The sequence below is a fragment of the Ixodes scapularis genome, unplaced genomic scaffold (assembly GCF_016920785.2).
Source record: "Ixodes scapularis isolate PalLabHiFi unplaced genomic scaffold, ASM1692078v2 PGA_scaffold6__148_contigs__length_123643588, whole genome shotgun sequence".
NCBI classification, from domain to species: Eukaryota; Metazoa; Arthropoda; class Arachnida; order Ixodida; family Ixodidae; genus Ixodes; species Ixodes scapularis.
Genome location: NW_024609881.1, coordinates 59,413,300 through 59,419,299, shown reverse-complemented (window position 1 = coordinate 59,419,299; position 6,000 = coordinate 59,413,300).

Here is a 6,000-nt window from a genome sequence, read left to right as displayed (position 1 = left end):
AGAGTACTTAGATCGTTAGCTGAGTATCCGCCGGGGGTCGAGAGTTTCAATTTTGTACTAGCAGTGTCGTCCGAGCACCCGCCAGATATCGCACGTATATCTACAGAGTACTTGGATGGTAAGGCGAGGTAAGATGGGCAGGAAAGGAGGAAGCAGTCGGAATGCTGCAGAGGAGAGAGAGGGAGACCTCCTGCCCTCTTTAACATTCCGTCTTCTTTCTTCTCCTTGGCCCGTCTTAGCCTCGTTCTACCTTCTCGAGTTGCACGGACTACAGACACCGCCCAATTTATCTGGTAAAAAATGTTTTTAATTTCTCACGCCACCTTTACGCTTCGGGCTTTTTTGGCACCTTTATTAAACACACATGTAGATACATTACGCATACCACAAGCATCAGCTGAGCATATACACTAAGCGCATACGCATACACGGCACATACAAACATCAGCCCCACAGCACACTTACCACCAGCTCCTAGAAACAAGACCGTAGTGCTCTTCTCTTGACGTCGCAACGGAAGGCCATCGGGGGCGCGCGACGAAGCGAAGGCGACGCGCGCAAATCGACCGTCGAAACGTGCGCCTTATTAGCTAAAATGAATGCTGCGCATAGCAACTGGTATAGAAAACATTTTATTACACGGGAAAAGCATTACACCGCTAAATAATCGGTACGAAATGGCACGAGGTATGCGTAAAAGACGTCAATGGAAAAATGTGATTGTTTTAAGTCGAAAACGTTGAGTCACGCGATTCTTGCTGTAGAAATGCATGTTTTATACATAAATAATTGGCAGTGTCTATTCTGCCGGGAGCCGGCAGAATAATTTTTCCGAAAGTCTACTGGCAGTCACCTCCCATTGGCTGCCTGAAGTCACGTGACACCTGCCGGTAAAATAATGAAATTTGTATTTTGGGTGAGCTATTGTGCCGGCAGCCGGCACAGTCGCCCGTTAGAAAAAATGCCGGCAGTTTCGGACGGCGCGTGTATCAGTGGGGAGCTCGTTAACATAGCCCCCCCCTCCCCCTCCTTTAGCGGCGAAAGTCTGCGACTGCTCATTAGAAATATATTGACCTAATTGGCCCACCAGTACCACCGCATCGTGGCGGCGTGCCGGCCGGCCCAAGCCCCGCTGTCCTCCATTCACTCCCAAAAAGGACGTGTTTCGTCAACAACATTCGTGTTTTTTTGTTCTTTTTTCAGTGTTAATTCTAAAAGAGATATGTCGTAAATATCGCCTAATACCTAAAGAAAAAACAAAATTCCGAAGGAAAAAAAAACTTCCCTGGGGGGATTGAACTGAGATCCTGCTGTGTATGAGGCGCACATCTTACCCACTGTGCTAATATACACCTTAGAGTAAGCGTGTTTACAATCCGTTTTGTACGAGACCCAATAGGCGACTACTGCCGGCACTTTTTTTCCCCGGTTATTCTGCCGGCTTCCGGCAGAATAGACACTGCGTAAATAATTCGGCAAAATGGCGAGACACACAGTGATTGGATACAGCAAAACAGATCATTAATTGTTAAAAATCAGGTAGACGCAGTCGACGCGGACACAGCTACACAAGTGCCATTTACGATCATGTAAGCGGCCGTCTTCGCGTGCAGTCACTGAATTCTTGCATTATACCCCAGCCACGTGGCAAAATTAATGTGTTTTCGATCGAGTGACATTATGGGGTCGGCAAATCAGCTTGCGATGCTCGTATAATCACACAAGACCGCGAACTGATTACGTTTTATATTATTGCACGCGGATAACGACGAAGAACAAGATTCCATTCTATCACAAGATTAAATAAAAAATTGACTGCAGCACTTGGCTTGCGACTTACATGACCAAGAAAATCCGTAAATAAGTTGTCTCTCACCTGTATATCGTATCCATACATCCCGCTCTATCCGCTATGAAAACATTTGAACACGGACTCCAAGAAGTCTCTTTGCCGAGAGAGGGGTCTATCGATAATGACCAGTGTCATCGTTGACTAGTTGCCAAGTTGCCACACATGCACTCAAACCGTAGCAGGACGGGATACGGCCCATTCGTCACATGTCGATTCGTCATAGGGCAACTGGTAACAGGCCCGTTTGTCACAGCGGAACATTCGTCATAGGATGATTCGTCACGCTGACAGTTCGTCACACTATGACTTCAAGAATGTTAAACGTTTCTTTTTCTATCTTGCTTTCTTAGGAAAATTAGGAAAGGGGGTAACTTATCCAAATTCGTACAAGGTCAGTGAGGTTGGCTACTGTACGAACGGGAAACAAACGCATGTACCAATGACCCCAAGACAAGGCAACATGTAGCCTTTAACCTACATGTTGCCCTTATCGTGGTCACCTTTCTAACAAAAGACATTCGAGAACATAAAGTTCACAATTGGAAAAAACCCACCGAACGCAACTTTTTTTTTTGCCCCGTTTTAGGGCTTGCCATGCCGGTTGCCCTCGGATTAATAAAATATCACTCTCGATTTCTAAATGGAGGTAGTTAATACTAAGAGAGGTGGCGATATGCTTCTTCACGAAGAACATTCCTACACTTGCATTAAGGTTGATAAAACTACGTTGTATTGGGCCTGCCGGCGAAGAGGAGTTTGTGAAACTAAAATAATCAGCGATCACCGCCAAGACTCGTATAATCTCTTATTCCAGAGACCATACGCATGCATTTGACCCCACCGAGATAAACGTGTTTGGGGTTCGTCATCAGATGAAGGAAAAGGCTGGTATGTACTGAACTCTGTTCCTGCTCTCATTTTCCCCCCTAAAGAAGTTCACAAATGTCCTTTATTTCAGTGGAAGGCCGTCTAGTACCACACCAAATACTTCTGGCTGCGTTTGCCTGTGTCAGTTACGACACAGCATCGCAGATTCCCGCACCGTCAACACTTCGGCGCACAATCTGCAAGCAAAGACAGCGGGCGAATTGCGACTACAGCGTATCATCTTGCAGAGCCGACATACGAATTTCCACAGAGTTCAAGGTAAAGTGTACTGCAGCGCAAAATCACAGTGCGCGACATATTCTGATAATAATGACTGTTTTACCTGCATGCAAACCACAGCCGAAGGACATTCCTTTCTCCTCTACGATAGCGGAGAGGGCGACAGCGAAAGAATCCTGAGGCCAGATTCATGAAGAGCTTCTTAGTTTACGACAACTTAGCTAAGAAGTTCGTAAGTTAAGAACATCGTAAGAAGAGGAGAAATCGGTATTCACGAACGCGTTCTTAAGTGAGAGGAGGAAAGCGACGTTGTCGTACGGAAAAACCAAAACTTACCGGTGCTGTTGCTATGGCGAAGGCGTCTTCGGCAGCACGAACAAGCAATCGGAGAGCTCGGCATTTGTTCGGAGCCGTTCGGAGCACGTGGATTTTTCATAACAAACACAGGCAGCCTTTCTGCCACCGCTGGTCTGGGGTTCGTATCCGTGCAGTGATATGTCGACGCTAACACGATTTAAACTCGGCGGAATGCCGAGGCCGGGATGCGTAACCATCCCCATTGACTGCTACAAACTCGATCGCTACCAAGTCAACACAACTGTCATCGTTGGTAAAAGACGGCCCGCAGCCGTTTGCGGAGCGACGTAGATGGGAACAAATTGCCGCGGCGTTTTTTGCGACCTCGGAGATGCAGGAGCGAGCCGACGTTAAAAAAGATACGTTTGAACTATGACAGTGTAAGCAAGAGCCACGTAAATGCCTGTTCACACTACGGAATGGACGCGCGCGTTTGATCGAAGTGCTGGATTTGCGCTGTTGGACCGCGAATTGATAAGCGCTTCGGGACCGATCCTTTACAATTGCAACTCGATGCTGACGTGACACCCGGCGAAGAAAGGTTGGACCGGCATCGCGACCCGCGAACTGTTACAGCGATCAACTGTGAGGTGCAGTCGTGTCGGAATAAAATGGAATACTAATAACAAATTGTACATACCATGTTGCGAAGGTAATCCATACGGCGTTTATTTGAGCTTGATATCACACAAAACAGAGTAAGAATCGATGAGAGCCCCTTTTCGACGACAGCGTTCGTCACCGTTGCCTCGGAAAACAGGGAGATGACAAGAGGAAGAGATTGACCTCTTAATCTAGAATTGAGGTCAGCGATCAAACTATATACGGGAAGGGTTCACAAGGGTCGCGCGGGCATATTCCATTCAGCACGCCAGCCGGTCGTGGGCAGACGGTCTTCGACAAGGACCGTCAGATCATCGCTGCGCCGAGTCGGAGTGCCTGCTAGGCCTATCTGCCGATCGGTCGGAGTCCGTACTCGTGGCCCTTGGAGTTTTCCCCGGGTGTCTGTAGATCCAGCGTGCTTGTTCGTTCGTCGTGGTCTGTTTCAAGTACTTTTTACTTGTTTCTTGCTGCTTGAAGTCGGGACGCGTGAGAAGCGCACGTAGAAAAATAAACATCCGTTGTTCTCGCAGAGCGACGCTGTCGGCCATGCTGATTTATTCGTAAGAAGTGCGTAAGACAGCTTCGGAGCTGTCGTAGGATTTCGTCGTAACCTGCGCAAAACTTACGAAAATTTCGTTTCGTGAATACGGATTTGTTCTTAAGTTTTGTCTTACGAAACTTTTTGGCGTAAGATCGTTTCGTGAATCTGGCCTCTGATCTTTGCTACGGAGCGCAAGTTGAGCTGTCTGGCTCAGGCGACTAGGTGGTTCGCGGACGGGACCTTTAAAGTGACCCCGGCAGTTTTACTAACTGTACATGGAGCATGCCACAGTCAATGGCGTGGTAGTGCTAATGGTTAACGGCTTGCTGCCAACAAATCTGAAGCTACCTACAGAAGGTAAGCATTCAAGAGCTCTGATAAACGTATAAAACGAAACGCTTGGTGGTCCTATTATTGGATATCTGTTCAAATACTTCAATATATGTTCCCTTTTTTTAAGGTTTTTCGACGTCGTTTTGAGTTACATGGGGGGCCAACTGCCTTGAGGTGGCTTAAATGGACTTCGAGATAGCGGCTATCAACTATACAGGGATGCTTTTTTACTTATCCCAGTCAGTGTATAGGATGGTGTGCTCCAGCGGTCACCAGAGTCGCTACAATTCAGATGAAGAGTTTGTTGTTCTGGTATGCGGCATTCTATTTATATGTCTTATTGTTGTCTACAGGTAAGCCAATTGGTTACTTCAATTTTGTTGATTTTCATATGAGAATGCTTTAAGTATTGGCCTTCTTGCCAATCGCCGACATTCCTGAGGCCTCCAAGGACCTTCTCGAGGTTTTCTACACCGATGCCTCACTCGTGGCGGACTACGTCGAGGACGTGTATATCGGGAGACCCCGTCGGAACGGCTTGTCGTTGGCCACCTTCCCTCCTCTGGTCTGGTCAGTCAGAGAATCAACACTAGCAGAAAGGCCAAGGACGAACAACAGCATAGAAGCGTGGCTCCGCGGGGACTGCACGTAAGAACTGACATATTCCTTTGAGAACTTGGACGTTTTCTGTAGTGCAATTTTGCATTTGTGGCTCATGATTTCAGTACATTGCCCCCTCAAAACGCTTTCTGCATGAGCGTGTCTGTGTGTTCTTTTTATCCTTGACGGAGATGAAGCTGGCTCAAGCAGAGGGCGGCATGACATCTTCGAGGGTGTCCAAGAAGCACGCCGACTGCAACCGGCGTTTTCAAATCATTGTAAGCCGCTTTAATGGTCGCAATCGTCTTGAAACCTTGGGGACGGCTGCTCGGAATACCGCTTTTTAATTTGTTCTTATTTCGCTCATTAAACCTGTTGTTTTCTAAGTACAAAAATGACTGGTTTGGATGTTCCCTCTCTTCAGTAAAAATGAAATATACCGTATTAATCTCTATTGCATGCACAGCCAGGTGAATGTATGTTGGGCAAATTCAAATATCCGGTTCGTACAGTGACAAACTTTCCTCGGGACAAATTGCCCTATGACGAATGTTCCGCTGTGACGAACGGGCCTGTTACCAGTTGGCCTATGATGAATGCGCACATG